Below are 17,323 nucleotides of genomic sequence, written 5' to 3'. Positions count from 1 at the left end.
GTTTCGGATGGTTAACGGATCAAAAGTTGAACTTAAAAAGGTGCTGCAATTTTTCCCTCTTCTGTTGGACATTCTGGGTTGTGATCGAGCCCAGATATCGAGCTTAGATATCGAGCCCAGGTATCGAGCCCAGGTATTGAGCCTAGATATCGAGCCCAGATATCGAGCCTAGGTATCGAGCCTAGATATCGAGCCCAAGTATCGAGCCCAGATATCGAGCCCAAGTATCGAGCCCAGGGTTGACGAGGCTCAGGCTCGAGCTGTGTATCCAAGCTATGATCGAAGGTCCAGCTCGAGGACCATGATCGAAGGTCCATCTCGAGGGCCATGATCGAAGGCAAGGCTCGAGGGCCAGGATCGAGATCCAAGATCGAGGGTCACAATCGAAGGCTCAGGCTCGATGCCATGATTGAGGCTATGATCGAAGGACTAGGCTCGATGCCATAACTGAGGTCATGACCGAGATCCAGGCTCGAGCCTGTGATCGAAGCCACGACCGAGGCCTAAGCTCGAGGGCCATGATCAAAGCCACGATTGAGGCCCAGTTCGAGGCCCAATTCCGAAGGCTGCCTAGGCAGTTTTATAAAAAGAAAGGATTCGTCCCTTTCGCCATTTTTAACAATTTGGAGCATGAGTAGAGGTGATTTTGGATAGATTTTCAAGGAAAGACATTGTGGTAAGTGATTCAAACTCAGATTTAGTCTATATACACAAATATATCATTGGTTTCACCATTTAATTAGTGTTTTGAGATTGAAATTTGGGAAAACTTTTGAAATCTCATAGAAACGAATTTTCGTGATTTCGGTATTGATTCAAAGTCGGATTTGAGTGAAACTGGTATGGTTGGACTCGTAATTGAATGGGTTGTCGGATTTCGTAACTTTTGCCGGATTTCGAGACGTGGGCCCCACATAAACTTTTTTAATTAATTTCGGGATTTTATTGAAAATATAGTATTTTCTTATAGAATTGATTCCTATAAATTTTAATGATTGTATCGAATTATTTTGGCTAGATTCGAGCGAGACAGAGTTGGATAATCGAGGAAAGGGTCTACTAGTGGATTAAATTGCAGCAAGACGAGGTAGTCTCTTGTCTAATCTTGTGAGGGGGAAATTACCTCATAGGTGATTAAAATTAGATAATTGTTGCTAATTGAGGGGGCTACGTACGCACGAGGTGACGAGAGTCCGTGCGTAGCTATATTAATGCTAAAGTCCGGGTAATTTAGGACTCAAAGCATGAATTACTTGTGTAAATTGTATTCTTTGTTTAATTAATATTATTTGATATATATATATATATATATATATATATATATATATATATATATATATATATATATATATATATATATATATATTGTGAATTGTTAGATAAAAATATTAAAGGATGAAAATCACATATACTTGATTTTCTGTTTAAATTAATTAATATTTAAGAGAAATTGTTCATCCTCCTGAATTTATCTTATAATAAATATACTCTCATTCCGGAGGTACATAAGAAAATGTCCTCCTTTCTTGTGGGACGGGCCGAACGCCTCGACAAGATAGATGCATCTATTGATCGTGTCGCACGTCCCTCGACAGTGTACACAAAACTATGGATCGGGTCGTACGACCTCGGCAGAAATCGTGCTTGATAATAATAATAATTACACGATTTTTGGACAATTGAATTGTAGTTTGTAAAGCTATTTGATAAATTGAAATTTTTATTGAAATTGAAGGATTTAATTAATAGATTGGGAATTGTTGCATTTGAAGGATTTTTATTATTTTTGCTAATTGAATAAAATTATTGTTAACTCTGTGAATCATGCTGAATTGAATATTATAATTTATTCCATTTATTATTGTTGACCCTTAGTGAGTGTCAAAGTCGGTCATCTCGTCTCTCCCACTTTGAGATTAGGCTTGATACTTACTGGGTACACGTTGTTTACGTACTCATACTACACTTGCTACACTTTGTGTGCAGGACCTGAGGCAAGTACTAGTGGGGGACCTATCATCTTATACCCACGTTATCTAGGGGCATAGTGGTGAGCTGCATTTCTGAGCCGTTCTGCAGCTACTAGTGTCTCTCCTTGTATTTTGTTTTTCATTCTGTCTATTTTTTTATTATTATTTCAGACAGTAGTAGAGGTTTTGTATAATCTACTAGATGCTCATACACTTGTGACACCAGGTCTTGGCACACACATTGGTAGAATTTTGTGTCTTATTATTTTTCTTGGATTTAAATTTTATCGATATATGTTTAATTTATTAGTTGGCTTGCCTAGTTATAGTGTTGGGTGCCATCACGACCTATATGTGAAATTGGGTCGTGACAACATGGTATCAGAGCACTAGGTTCACATATGTCTCACAAGTTATGAGCAGACCTAATAGAGTCTTGCGGATCGGTACGGAGACGTCTGTACTTATCTTCGAGAGGCTATAGGGTGTTAGGAAATTACCCTTCTTCATCCCATCGTGAAATTGATGTAGTTCTAAATATCCTTCGATTATTCTCTCACAGATGGTGAGAACGGTCTCTAATGAGGTTCCAGACCAGGGAAGAGCTACTCCCCCAGTTGCTAGAGGCCGAGGCAGAGACCGAGGGAGGGCTCCAGCTCGTGGTAGATGGCGAGGACGTCCCATGACTGTTCCAGTTATGCTGTCAGTGGGTCCAGTAGAGAATCCCATTGTTGAGGAGCAGGGTGAGGTGCCTATGGCAGAGCCAGCTCCGGTGGATTTCACATCTGCACCGGGATTTCAGGATGTCATGGGTCGTATGCTACGGTTCATCGATAATATAACTCAGGCCGGTTTATTTCCGGCAAACCCAACCCCATCTCTGGTGGGCGGGGGAGCATAGACCCCTACCTCACAAGCTCATGGACAGGCAGCTGCTGTATATCAGACCCAGGGTGCACTACCCGTGGGTGGAGCCCCGCCAGTGGCAGCAGCTACGCCTGAGCCCAGGCCAGTTGTAGCCGCTGATCCTTAGAAACTATTGGACAGATGGACTAGACTACATCCTCCTGTCTTTTGGGGTGAGTGACATGAGGATCCCCAGGATTTCATTGATCGGTGCAAGGATAGACTGTACAATATGAGGATATTAGAGTCTCATGGAATAGACTTTGCTACTTTTCAGCTAGAGGGCAGAGCCCGTAGATGGTGGCAGTCTTATATTCTTAGCAGACCAGTAGATTCTCCTCCCATGACTTGGGACAGGTTCACCCGTATCTTCCTGGACAGGTATATTCCACCCTTCCAAAGAGAAGAGTTGAGGTTTCAGTTTGAGCAGCTCCAGCAGGGTCAGATGTCATTGACCGATTATGAGGCATGGTTTTCTGAGTTATCTCGCCATGCACTTATGATACTCCCTAATGAGGCGGAGAAAGTGCGGAGGCTTGTTATGGGTTTACGTACTGGCATTCACGCCACTATGGCTCGAGAAGTTGAGATAGGTACTTCTTATGAGCTAGTCGTGGAGATAACCCGGAGGATTGAGGGTGTACGTCAGCGTAGCTGAGAGAAGGTTACTAGAGATAAGCGGTTTAGGTATTCTGGAGAGTTCAGAGGTGCTCCGTCTAGGGGTAGAGGTCAGTTCGTGAGAGGGCAGTCCAGCAGGCCCCCATATCCAGCACCACTGCCTCCTCGAGGTGCTCCAATGTGACCCTATCTTAGTGCTATACCAGAGAGTTCTTATTGCCCACCAACTATTCAGGGTTCTTTTAGTGGGTATTCAGGTCACCAAGGCCAGACTTCTAGTCAGCAGCTTATCGCACCGAAAAGTTGTTACAAGTGCGGGGATCCCAGTCACATGCGGAGATTCTACCCCAGACTGTGGGGGTAGACCAGTGCAGCAGGGTCAGCAGCCTATGATTACCGCACCAGTTGCTCCACCAGTAGTCCAACCACCAAGAGGTGGAGGATAAGTGGGTAGGGGCCATCCTAGAGGTGGAGGTCGGCCATGCGGAGGCTGGCCAGTTGGCGCTCTAGCTCGGTTCTATGCTTTTCCGGCCAGACCAGATGCAGAGGCCTCAGATGCCGTGATTACAGGTATTATTTCTGTTTGCGGCAAAGATGCCTCAGTATTATTTGATCCAGGATCTACGTATTCATATGTGTCATCTCTATTTTCTCCATTCCTGGATGTTTCTCGTGAGTCCTTGAGTACTCCTGTTTATGTGTCCACTCCTGTGGGCGATTCTGTTGTTGTGAACCGGATCTACCGATCCTGTATTATTACATTCTACGGTTATAAAACTAGAGCAGATCTCTTATTGCTTGAGATGATCGATTTTGAAATTATTCTGGGCATGGACTGGTTATCTCCATATCATGCTATTCTAGATTGTCATGCCAAGACTGTTACCTTGGCTATTCCAGCATTGCCTAAGCTGGAGTGGAAGGGTTCACCTGTTAGTTCATTTAATCGAGTTATTTCTTTTATAAAGGCTCAACACATGGTTGAGAAGGGTTGTTTGGCTTATCTAGCCTATGTTTGGGATACTACTACAGAGACTCCGGCTATTGATTTAGTACCTGTAGTTCGGGAGTTCTCCGATTTATTTCCATCAGATCTTCCAGGTATGCCATCTGATTATGATATTGATTTCTGTATTGACTTGTCTTCAGATACCCAGCCTATATCTATCCCACCGTATCGCATGGCTCCAAACGAATTGAAAGAATAGCTTAAGGAGTTACTAGCCAAAGGGTTCGTCAGACCGAGTGTATCGCCTCGGGGTGCACCGATATTATTTGTGAAGAAGAAAGATGGAACAATGCGGATGTGTATTGATTATCGTCAACTGACCAAAGTCACTATTAAGAACAAGTACTCGTTGCCGCGTATTGATGATCTATTTGACCAGTTGCAGGGTGTTAGTGTATTCTCTAAGATCAACTTGAGGTCGGGGTACCATCAGCTGAAGATTCGGGATTCGGATGTTCCAAACACTGCTTTTCGGACTAGATATGGTCATTATGAGTTTCTGGTGATGTCCTTCGGTTTAACTAACGCCCCAATAGCGTTTATAGATCTGATGAACATGGTATTCAGGCCATATATTGATTCGTTTGTCATTGTCTTTATTGATGACATTTTGATCTACTCGCGCAGTAAGGAGGAGCACGAGCAGCATATGAGAGTAGTGCTTCAGACATTGCGGGAACAAAAGCTATATGCTAAGTTATCTAAATGTGAGTTTTGGCTAGAGTCTGTAGCATTTTTGTGGCATATTGTATCGGGTGATGGTATTAAGGTTGATCCCAAAAAGATTGAGGCAGTTCAAAATTGGCTTCGTCCCACTTCGGCGACTGAGATCAGGAGTTTTCTGGGTTTAGCAGGTTATTATCATCGGTTCGTGGAAGGGTTTTCATCTATCGCAGCACCTTTGACCAAATTAACCCAGAAGGGTGCTCCATTCCGATGGTCTGATGATTGTGAAGTGAGCTTTCATATGCTCAAGACAGCATTGACTACAGCAACAGTGTTCGTGTTGCCTTCTGGTTCGAGAATGTATACAGTGTATTGTGATGCTTCACGCGTTGGTTTGGGTTGTATATTAATGCAGGAAGGGCGAGTTATTGCGTATGCTTTACGTTAGTTGAAGCCCCACGAGTAGAAATATCCGATACATGATTTGGAGTTAGCTGCGATTGGTCACGCTATTAAGATTTGGAGGCATTATCTTTATGGGGTGTTTTGTAAAATTTACACTGATCATCGCAGTTTGCAGCATTTGTTCAAGCAGAGGGACCTAAATTTGAGACAGCACAGATGGCTTGAGTTACTGAAAGATTATGATATTACTATCCTATATCATCCGGGCAAGGCAAATGTGGTTGCAGACGCCTTGAATAGAAAGGCGGAGAGTATGGGTAGTTTGGCTTTCATTTCAGCAGAGGAGAGGCCATTGGCTTCAGATATTCAGTCCTTGGCCAACAGACTTGTACAACTGGATATTTCAAAGCCCAACCAAGTTCTTGCATGTGTTGTAGCTCAATATTCACTATTTAAACAGATCAAGGCTCGCCAGTATAATGATCCACACTTAATGGTTCTTCGAGAAACGGTACTACTAGGTGGTGCCAAGGAAGTTACTATTGGCGCGGATGGTGTTCTGCGACTCTAGGATCGTCTATGTGTTCCTAATATGGATGGACTAAGGAAAGAGATCCTAGAGGAAGCACACAGTTCCCGGTATTCTATTCATCCAGGTGCTAGGAAGATGTATCGTGATTTAAGGCAGCATTATTGGTGGAGATGAATGAAAGAGGACATAGTTGAGTATGTAGCTAGGTGTCTAAATTATCAGCAAGTTAAATATGAGCACCAGAGGCCAGGCGGCTTACTTCAGCAGATGACTATACCAGATTGGAAATGGGAACGCATCACTATGGAATTTGTAGTTGGGTTGCCGCGGACTTTGAGGAAGTTTGATGCACTTTGGGCCATTGTCGACAGGTTGACCAAGTCGGCACATTTTATTCATGTTGTGACTATGTATACTTCAGAGAGGTTGGCCCAAATTTATATTCAGGAGATAGTTCGGTTGCACGGGGTGCCAATTTCTATGATATCAGATAGAGGCCCTTAGTTTACCTCACATTTCTGGAGAGCAGTACAGGGTGAATTGGGGACCCGTGTAGAGCTCAGCATAACCTTTCATACGCATACCAACGGGCAGACAGAGCGGACAATTCATATTTTGGAGAATATGATCAAGGCATGTGTGATTGACTTTGGAGGTCAGTGGGATCGTTTCTTGCATTTGGCCGAGTTTGCTTATAATAACAGTTACTAATCCAGCATCGAGATGGCTCCATTTGAGGCTTTATATGGTTGGCGATGTCGTTCGCCCATCGGGTGGTTTGAGCCCAGTGAGGCTAAGTTATATGGTACTGATTTGGTGAAGGATGCCTTTGAAAAGGTAAAGTTAATTCAGGAGCGACTTCGTACAACATAGTCCAGACATAAGAGTTACGCGGATCAGAAAGTGCGTGATTTATCATTTATGGTAGGTGAAAAATTTCTCTTGAAAGTTTCGCTGATGAAGGGAATCATGAGATTTGGGAAAAAAGGGAAATTGAGCCCAAGGTTTATAGACCCATTTGAAGTGTTGAGACTAGTTGGGGAGGTTGCTTATGAGCTTGCATTGCCACCCAGTCTATCGGGAGTTCATCCAGTTTTCCATGTATCTATGCTCCGGAAGTATCATGCCGACCTATCATATGTGTTAGACTTCAACATAGTTCAGCTAGATAATAGCTTGGGTTATGAAGAGGATCCAGTTGCCATTATTGATAAACAGGTTCGACAGTTGAGGTCCAAGAGGATTTCTGCAGTAAAAGTCCAGTGGAGGGGCCAACTAGTCGAGGAAGCGACTTGGGAGGCCGAGGAAAACATGCGGAGCATATATCCACACTTATTAAGCACTTCAAGGATAATTCTAAACCCGTTCGAGGACGAATGTTTGTTTTAGAGGTAGAGAATGTGATCACCCAAAATGTCATCTTTAAATTTAATAATTAATTCTGTGTTGTAAAACCTCAAAAAGCACTATTTATCATTCCTCGACTTGCGTGCATAGTCCGTAAAATTTTTCGAAAAGTTTTTATGTGAAAATTGGATTACATTGTGAATTAGAGCTTTAAAACTCAACTGAGTTGACTTTGGTCAACATTTTGAGCAAACAGAATCCGATAAGTATTTTGACAGTTCCGGTAGGTCCGTATCGTGATTTGAGACTTGGGCGTATGCCTGGAATCAAATTCCGAGGTCCCTAGCCCGAGATATGGAAGTTTAAGTTCAAATAGTGACCGGATGTCGAATTATGTGCAAACGACCCTGGAATAGAATTTTGATGATTCCAACAGCTCCGTATGATGATTTTGGACTTAGGAGCGTGATTGAAATTTTTATTTGGAAGTCTGTAGTGAAATTAGGCTTGAAATGGCTTAAACAAAAATTTAAGTTTGGAAGTTTGACCGGGGAGTTGACTTTTTGATACCGGAGTCGGAATCCAGTTCTGAAAATTTTCATAGCTCTGTTATGTTATTTATGACTTGTGTGCAAAATTTGAGATCAGTCGGACTTGATTTGATAGGTTTCGACATCGAATATAGAAGTTGAAAATTCTAAGTTTCATTTAGTTTGAATTGGAGCATGATTCATGATTTTAGCGTCGTTTTATGTGATTTGAGGTATCAAAAAAGTTCGTACGATGTTTTAGGACTTGTTGGTATATTTGGTGGAGGTCCCAAGGGCCTCGGGTCAGTTTCGGATGGTTAACGGATCAAGAGTTGGACTTAAAAAGCTACTGTAATTTTTTCCCTCTTCTCGAGCCCAGATATCGAGCCCAGGTATCGAGCCCAGGTATTGAGTCGAGGTATCGAGCCCAGATATCGAGCCTAGGTTTGACGAGGCTCAAGCTCGAGCTGTGTATCGAAGCCATGATCGAAGGTCCAGCTCGAGGGCCATGATCGAAGGCAAGGCTCGAGGGTCATGATCGAAGGAAAGGCTCGAGGGCCAGGATCGAGACCCAAGATCGAGGGTCACAATCGAAGGCTCTGGCTCGATGCCATAACCGAGGCCATGACCAAGATCCAGGCTCGAGCCTGTGTTTGAGCAGAGGCGATTTTGGATAGATTTTCAAGGAAAGACATTGGGGTAAGTGATTCAAACTCAAATTTAGTTTATATACACAAATATATCATTGGTTTCGCCATTTAATTAGTGTTTTTAGATTGAAATTTGGGAATTTTTTTGAAATCTCATAGAAATAAATTTTCGAGATTTCGGTATCGATTCAGAGTCGAATTTGAGTAAATTGGTATGGTTGGACTCATAATTGAATGGGTTGTGGGATTTCGTAACTTTCGTTGGATTCCAAGACGTGGGCCCCACAGACGAATCTTTAATTAATTTCGAAATTTTATTGAAAATATAGTATTTTCTTATAGAATTGATTCCTATAAATTTTAATGATTGTAACGAATTATTTTGGCTAGATTCGAGCCAGACAGTGTTGGATAATCGAGGAAAGGGTCTACTAGTGGATTTCATTGGAGCAAGTCGAGGTAAGTCTCTTGTCTAATCTTGTGAGGGAAAAATTACCTCATAGGTGATTAAAATTAAATAATTGTTGCTAATTGTGGGGGTTACGTACGCACGAGGTGACGAGAGTCCGTGCGTAGCTACTATTAATACTAAAGTCCGGTTAGTTTAGAACTCAAAGCATGAATTACTTGTGTAAATTGTATTCTTTGTTTAACTAATATTATTTGATATATATATATATATATATATATATATATATATATTGTGAATTGTTAGATAAAAATATTAAAGGATGGAAATCTCATATACTTGATTTTCTATTTAAATTAATTAATTGTTAAGAGAAATTGTTCATCCTCCTGAATTTATCTTATAATAAATATACTCTCATTCCGGAGGTACATAAAAAATGTCCTCTTTTCTTGTGGAGCAGACCGAACGCCTCGACAGGATAGATGCATCTATGGATCGTGCCACACGTCCCTCAGCAGTGTACACGAAACTCCAGATCGGGTCGTACGACCTCGGCAGAAATCGTGCTTGATAATAATAATAATTATATGATTTTTGGACAATTGAATTGTAGCTTGTAAAGCTATTTGATAAATTAGAAATTTATTGTAATTGAGTTGCAGCTTGTATAGCTATTTGATAAATTTGAATTTTTATTGAAATTGAAGGATTTAATTATGTGATGACCCAAAAGGTCATCTTATGTTTTAGAACTCGAATCTGCGCTCTTAAGCCTTAAAAATATCATTTTTAGCCTCCTCGATTTGTGTGCGCAGTCCGGGCAGGTTTCAGAAAAGCTTTTATGTTAAAAATTGATGAAAATAAGAATTTATGCCTTAAAAGTTAATTTTAGTTGACTTCGGTCAATATTTTTGGTAAACAGTCCCGGATCCGTGTTTTGACGGTCCCGATGGGTCTGTCTCGAATCATGGGACCTGGGCGTATGCCCGGAATCGAATTCGGAGGTCCCTAGCTCAAGTTATGATTTTTTGATGAAAATTAAAAGTCTGGAAATTATTTATGTTTAAGAATTGATTGATATTTGGCATTGTTAGTATCGGGTCTGTATTTTGGTTCTGGAGCCCGGTACAGGTTCATTATGATATTTAAGACTTGTCTGTGAAGTTTGGTAAGAAACAGAGTTGATTTGACGTGATTCGGACGTCCAATTGAGAAGATATGAATTTTAAAGTGTTCTTGAGAATTTCATTTGATTTGGTGCTAAATTCGCAGTTCTAGGTGTTATTATGGCGATTTGATCGCCTGAGCAAGTTCGTATGATGTTTTTAGACTTGTGTGCATGTTTGGTTTGGATCCTTGAGGACTCGGGTGAGTTTCGGATAGGCCACAGGATGTTTTGAACTTAGAAAATTTTGCTTGTATAATTGAACCTGCTGCAGGCCTCTGATCTCGCACGTGCGAGATCAGGCATCGCAAATGCTAACATAACAGGGTCCGCAAATGCAAGGCTTTCATCGCAATTGTGATCAGAAGCCTGGGCCAGCAGTTCTCGCATTTGCGAGGTTACCTTCACAATTGCGAAGGGAGTCTGGGAAGGGCAGGTTCGCAAATGCGAACGTATACTCGCATTTGCGAGGTTCAGTGGTCACAAATGCGACACTTTCCTCGCATTTGCGAAGACAACGGGATTATGAAGGGCATCACAATTGCGATTGTTCCTTCGCATTTGCGAAGATCAGGTCGCAATTGCCACACCTGCAGCTGAGTAAAAGGGGCTTAGACGGGATTTTTCATTCATTCTTCATATTTACAAAACCCTAAACCTTAAGAGGCGATTTTCCAAAGACCAAATCTTCCACAAATCATAGGTAAGTGATTCCTTACTCTTTTCTTTCAATCTTTTACATCTTATAACAACATTTCAACCTAGAATCTAGAATTTTTATAGTGAAATTATGATTTTTGGGTAGAACTTAGGAATTTCTGCCACGACCCAATTTTTCGTCCGTTGGGTATCGTGATGGCACCTAGTCTTAGGGACTAGGTAAGCCTAACAATAATTAAAATAACAACATTATTTAAATAGAATCTCTTAAAATTCCCAAAACCGGTAGTACAATTCATAAGCTCTACATAGTGTTTGCTAGAAAACTTCTAGATACAACTATCCAAAAATAAGAATAAACAGTGCAAAACGAAAACTGGGAGGTGACTCTGAAGCCTGCGAACGCAGCAACAGGTTTACCTTGAGTCTCCACAGCAACTGTCCACACAACTAGCTAACGAACAAGTACCTGGATCTGCACAAAAATGTGCAGAAGAGTAGCATGAGCACACCATAGCGGTGCCTAGTAAGTATCAAGACTAACCTCAGTGGAGTAGTGACGAGGAACAGTCAAGACATCCACTGGTCTAATAAACTGAACAGATACAAGTACATGAATAACAGAAGTATGATGTCTATATAAAGACTATGCAATATGGCTCACAATACAGTAATGGCATTAAAGCAAAAAACAAGAAGTATCAGCGGAATATCATGAAAATGACGCAGACAAAGTGAGTGGAACACAACCTAAATCCGGAATCACGAATACAACAAGGAAAAGTAATAACTCAGTAATTACAACCGCTTTTACATTAGGTTTTAGTCAACAACTCCACGAGGTACCGAACCTCGGACAATTCACAACTCACGTGTCTCAATACCTGAACCCTAACACCTGGCATCCTGTGCCCTCATAACACCTCATAACCACACTGACGACTCACGTGCCAATAGAGCCATTCTTACATAGAAGGCAAGTAAACAAGGGTGAGCATCTATGCTCAACAATATCAAGAACACCTCTTATCCGATAAGAGTGCTTAACTACGTGTATGTTTGTGCAAGTGTCCTAACATAGTCCATACCAGCAAATAAGCATAAGGAAGAAGAAGAACGGACAACACGTAGAATATTTTCTCACAGCTTTCACAACATAAAGCTCACACAGGTACGTATACCTCTACATAAATATCAACAACAAGAATGCCCCCAGGCCATAAATCATCATAAATCAATCCCTGACACAGCCCACCTTGTCTCGCCATGTGTGCAATAGTAACCTAAATGCCCGCCTTGTCTCGCCACACGTGCATAATAATGTTCCTACCTTGTCTCGCCACATGCGCAACCCACATATATATATACATATCCTGCCTTGTCACGCCGCATGTACAAATATCAATGGTAACAATAGCACGGCAGAAACCTCATGCAATCCCATAATAACAACCGCACGGCAGAAACCTCGTGCATCACCACAACAAGTACAACAACAACAATGACAATAATACAAAGTACGACAAGTAAATCAACTCAAGAACTTTAATTCACAAAGAAATGGTAGAACCAATTCACAAGGAATAACCACAGTAAAGAATGCTAGGCGTAAAGAGAACAACTCAACAAAGGGAAACTAATTGTATCAACAATCCCACAATATACATTTCAACCATAGGGAAACTAACATGACTCAAATAATTCCAAATAAAACAAGTCGACTAATATATAGGATATCTAAAACTTCTTTTAAGGTTGAGGAATTACTAAGAATTTTCAACAATTTAATTAAGGATAAGCAGCGAAAAGATGATCATAACCCCAATTAAGACTGAACAAATTATAAGATGATATAATAATAATTTCAAATAAAGATAAACAGTTATGAAAAGATAGCATGACAATAGAGGAGGTAAAATCTTCAGTTAAGTCAAATAAGAGTCAAATAGGCAATAAGAGTGAATCCTGAAAGCAATTAATTCTAATTAAAACATGTAGAGATGAAACTAGTAAATAGGAACTTAATCATATCAAGAACAACTTCATACTCAGTGAATATAAGGACCTATGAATCCTAAAAGGCCAACTTTTCACAAATAAGTCGGAGCACGCACTCGTCGTCTCGCGTGCATGGACTACAATCAACATAGAAGACTCAATCTTAAGGGGCTACCCGCCTGCAGCATGTATTATTGGCTTATTATGGCTTGTGAGTTGTCCGTACGGATTCTGATATGATATTATAGCACGTGAGTTGTCCGTGCAGCAAGTGAGTTGTCGATGCAGATTATAGCGCTTGGGCTGAAGGAGCCCCTCCGAAGTCTGTACACACCCCCAGTGAGCGCAGGTACCTACTGAGTGAGAGTGCCGAGTGCCGAGTGCCGAGTGCTGAGTGACTGGGAGGCAAGAGTGATTGTGAGGTATGCCTGAGTGGCAAGAGTGATTGTGAGGTATGCCCGAGTGGCAAGAATGATTGTGAGGTATACCCAAGTGGCACGAGTGACTGTGAGGTTTGCCCGAGGGGCTTTATATGAGTGATGTTCTGCCCGAGAGGCTATTTATGATTTTATCACTGAGTTGCATCGCATTTGGCATGCACACATGACATACAGGCATAGAGATTTATTTTTCCTCATGTTGTACAACATCACATCATTCATGATTTCTCACACATTTTGACAGATGGGCATAGTGATGCATTTGTTTTACACGGGTTATCCGAAAGGAAAATGAAACATATTATTTATTATTGAAAAGATTTTTGGAGAAATTTATTGGTTATTTTCAAACTATTCATATTATTGGAAACTTCGGCAAACGATTTGGGTATTCACTGATGTATTTGAAAGAAAGAACTACTATTTTTGAAATCATTATTTGGATGAGTATTTTATCCCTGAGTTACTTCTGGTATTATTTGCTTTATGTTGTTATGGATTGTTGTGGACTATGGATTTTGGACCCGACCTTGGTGGAAGTTCGTCACTACTTTCAACCTACGGCTAGGTTTGTTACTTACTCAGTACATGGGGTCGGTTGTACTGATACTACACTTCTGCACATTGCGTGCAGATGTTGGCTGATGTTGTTGCTGTGCTCGATGGTTGCGGGATTTGAAGATGTACCTGCGTTCCTGTTGTAGCTGCCTCTTGTTCAGGGTAGCCTTAGATTTATAAAAGCTCTGTTTATGTATTATTCAAACAGACTATGTATTTATTTCATTTCCGCTTTGTATACTCTATTCTTAGAAGCTGATGATTTGTACTACTAGTTCTTGGGGATTGTATAAGATCAGGATCTTTATTCACTTAAATTGCTTTAATAATGATTATTGAAATTGGATAATTGAAAGTTGGCTTACCTAGCGGGTTGAGTTAGGTGCCATCACGACTAGTTGGATTTTGGGTCGTGACAATTAATGAAGGTTTTGCTTTATGCTGAGTAATTTCTATATCTATTGATTGTTTTTAGGTGTTATATACATTGTGTGGAGACTTGGGCTATTTGTTGTGAAATTAATTGATTTTGTTATATCTTTGGAATTTGGTTGTGGCCATTAGGCAAATTTTGATATGAATTGATTTTATTATATTGTCGTGTTAATTTTCCGTGTAAATTATTGTGTTGTGTGAGTTATTATTTTAGGGAGATAAGGGTGGCATTTCACCGTTAATATTATATGGGTATAAGTTTAGCATTTTACTGTTGTTATGTTTGTTGGAATATTGTCTGGGCAGAGCGATAAGGGTGGCTATAGGAGCGATAATGGTGGCTATAGGAGCGATAAGAGTGGCAATATGAGCGATAAGGGTGGCTATTGATATTGTCTGGGTGGAGCAATAAGGGAGGATATAGGAGCGATAAGGGTGGCAATAGGAGCGATAAGGGTGGCTATTGTCAGAGACTATATGTGATGATGTGGGGTTGTGGTGTTGATAATTTTCATGTGATGTGATTTTCTTGTGTTTATTTTTATACCTTGTGCAATTTGTCTTATTGTTGGTAAATTGATAACAATCTGATTTATATTGAAATTGAGAGCATGTGGCTATTGCCAGGCGGATTAAAAAATAAAATGTGGGCACGAGGTGCCTTGAGTAAATAATGAGGATATTTGGCACGTGAATTGTCCGTGCAGTTGTGATATGAAATGTGGGAACGAGGTGTTGTGATGAAATGATAATGATAATTGGCACGTGAATTGTCCGTGCAGTTGTGATATGAAATGAGGGCACGAGGTGCCGGGAAAATATGATATTTAATTATGGGCACGAGGTGCCATAGAAATATGAAAATGGGTAGAGACCTGTGTTTACGAAAAATATGAAAATGGGCTGAAACCCGTATTTTTATGATTATGAAATGTGGTCACATGATGACTTTTTAATTGAAAGAATTATATTCAAAATATTTATTTGAAAGGATTATTACTTAGAAAGTATTATATGGAAGAATTATATGTGAAAGACATTTATTTGAAGGGCTTGATTTAGTTGGGTGTAATTGTGTTTATTAATTGTTGAGTGATAGTGAGTGTCTTGACTGTACCTCGTCTCTACTCCACTGAGGTTAGTCTTGATACTTACTGGGTACCGACCGTGGTGTACTCATACTACACTTCTGCACATTTTTGTGCAGAGCCAGGTATTGGAGATATCGGACTTGAGCAGAGTTAAAGCGCGATCGTAAGGATTCAAGGTAGAGCTGCTTGGCCTTCGCAGTCCCTAAGAGTCTTTTCATTTCATTGTACTGTTAATTTGTAATCAAATAGTATTGTATATTCGGTCCTCGTGATCATTCCATGTATTCAGTTAATGTTCGTGAATGTGATGACCCAAAAGGTCATCTTATGTTTTAGAACTCGAATCTGTGCTCTTAAGCCTTAAAAATATCATTTTTACCCTTTTCGATTTGCGTGCGCAATCCGGCAGGTTTCCGGAAAGCTTTTATGTTGAAAACTAATGAAAATAAGAATTATTGCCTTAAAAGTTGATTTTTATTGACTTTGATCAACATTTTTGGTAAACGGGCCCGGATCCATGCTTTGATAGTTTCAGTAGGTCCGTATCGAATTATGGGACCTGGGCATATGCCCGGAATCAAATTCGGAGGTCCCTAGCTTGAGTTATGAATTTTTTATGAGAATTAAAAGTCTGAAAATTATTTGTTTTTAGGAATTGATTGATATTTGGCATTGTTAGTATTGGGTCCGTATTTTAGTTTCGGAGCCCGGTACAGATTCATTATGATATTTAAGACTTGTCTGTGAAATTTGGTGAGAAACGGAGTTGATTTGACGTGATTCGGACGTCCAGTTCAGAAGATATGAATTTTAAAGTGTTCTTGAGAATTTTATTTGATTTGGTGCTAAATTCATAGTCCTAGGTGTTATTTTGGCGATTTGATCATGCGAGCAAGTTCGTATGATATTTTTAGACTTGTGTGCACCTTTGATTTAGAGCCCCGAGGGCTCGGGGGAGTTTCAGATAGGCTACAGAGTGAGATTTGGCTTGGAAAACACTGTTGGTGCATCTGATATTATTGCAGGCCTCTGATCTCGCATTTGCGAGATCAGGCATCGCAATTTCGACCTTTGAGAGGTTCGCATTTGCGAACTTCTCATCGCAAATGCGAAGAGAAGATGGGCCAATAGTTTTCGCATTTGCCAAGGAGTCGGGGAAGGGCAGTGATGGCAAATGCGATCATTTAGTCGCATTTGCGAAGATTCAAGGTTCGCCTTTGTGAACTTATCTTCGCATTTGCGAAGTCAGCAAAAGTGTGAAGGGCTTCGCATTTGCGATGACTCCTTCGCATTTGTGAGCTTCGCATTTGCGAAGCTCAGGTCGCAAATGCGACATCTGCAGCTGATCAAAATGACTTTTGGACAGGAATTTTCATTCATTTCCCAAATTTTCAAGACCTAAACACAAGAGGCGATTTTCCAAAGATCACTTATTTCTCAAATCATATGTAAGTGATTCTATACTGGATTCTTTCAATCTTTCACTACATTTTACAAGATTTCAACCTAAAATCTAAGGTTTTCATGGTAGAATTAGGGGTTTTGGGTAGAAACTAGGGATTTCAGAAATTTGGGGATTTAGACCTCAATTTGAGGTCGGATTCCAAAACTAATTACATATTCGGGCTCGGGGGTGAATGGGTAAATGGGATTTGGTCCGAACCTCGGGTTTTGACAAAGCGGGCCCGGGTTCGATTTTTCAACTTTTTGGAGGAAAATTTGGTGAATTTAATTTATGCAATATAATTGATTTCTTAAGCAATTTTTGATATTATTGAGTCATTTTTGGATAGATAAGAGTGGTTTGGAGGTGAATTCCAAAGGAAAAGCTGTGATTGAGAATTAAGTGGCCTTCGGAGAGAGGTAAGTATTGTGTCTAACCCTGACATGAGGGAATTAGGAACCTTAGATTATTTGCTAAGTGAAATTCA

Source organism: Nicotiana tomentosiformis, chromosome 7 (assembly GCF_000390325.3).
Source record: "Nicotiana tomentosiformis chromosome 7, ASM39032v3, whole genome shotgun sequence".
Lineage (NCBI taxonomy): Eukaryota > Viridiplantae > Streptophyta > Magnoliopsida > Solanales > Solanaceae > Nicotiana > Nicotiana tomentosiformis.
The sequence above is the reverse complement of the archived record's forward strand: the minus strand, read 5'-3'. Positions refer to the sequence as shown.